Source organism: Octopus bimaculoides, chromosome 13 (genome assembly GCF_001194135.2).
Source record: "Octopus bimaculoides isolate UCB-OBI-ISO-001 chromosome 13, ASM119413v2, whole genome shotgun sequence".
NCBI lineage: Eukaryota > Metazoa > Mollusca > Cephalopoda > Octopoda > Octopodidae > Octopus > Octopus bimaculoides.
The window spans coordinates 11100807-11101787 of record NC_068993.1 but is presented as its reverse complement, the minus strand read 5'-3'; the positions used below and the strand labels follow the sequence as shown (position 1 = coordinate 11101787).

At 29.6% G+C, this 981-nt stretch overlaps 1 long non-coding RNA gene across 2 annotated transcripts in view; it reads left to right on the top strand.

Annotated features, from left to right (window-relative positions):
- Nucleotides 1-981, top strand: part of LOC106883778 (uncharacterized) — a 21104-nt gene that overhangs the window by 3157 nt on the left and 16966 nt on the right. The window lies entirely within an intron of this gene.

Sequence of the window (981 nt, the reverse complement as noted above, 5' to 3'; positions counted from 1 at the left end):
CATATATATATATATATATATATAGAAAGATAGATAGATAGATAGATAGATAGATAGATAGATAGATAGATAGATAGATAGATAGATAGATATGCATATATACATAGGTATATAGATACACACAGATATACATACATATATATATATATATTTATATATACAAACATATACATATAGAGAGAGTGAAGTAGAGTGAGATGAGAGAGTGACAGACACAGAGCTAGACAGAGCAAGAGATATGATCATGTGATTTTAAGATCGTAATTACAAAACACATCCCCAAGTACGTTTTTAGACAAAATTTTGGAGGATAACAAATTCACAAATATGAAGTCATGCAAAATATGTCCACGACAAATTTGATTAGATAAATCTATCAAACAAAACCTATGAAAAAAAAATGACGGCACTGTTCAGTTGTTTTGTTGTCGACATTGCTTCTGTTGATGTTATTATCAGCTGCTGTTATTCTACATATTGTAGTTACATTTTACTCATGAAATTTTTATTGTCTCAGATAGATGTAGGTCAATGAATGTATGTCGTTATTTGGTTATATTGCGTCTGTGAACATATTTGTTGAGATAACGAACGGCGACGGTACGAAAATAGTGAATTTGCAAAATGTAATTTAAAATACATGAATATTTTAGTATATGCATATATGTATATATGGGTTTACTTGTATGTAAATGTGCAGGCATTCATACACACATACATATTTGTTATCCATATTTTTTTCTTTAACATGAATAGCACTGACAGTGACTGCAAAGTTTCGGCCTGCTTATCTTTCATCATAGTCAACTGAATGCTAGCCAGACCGAAAATTTGAAGTCACAGTTAATGTTCAGGTATAACAAATATGTACTCAACGAAAAATAGTGATTAATCCCTCAGTTTGATGTGAAATTGCTTCCATTATAACTCAACATACAGACCAAACGAGTTAATATATATATATATATATATGTATGTGTA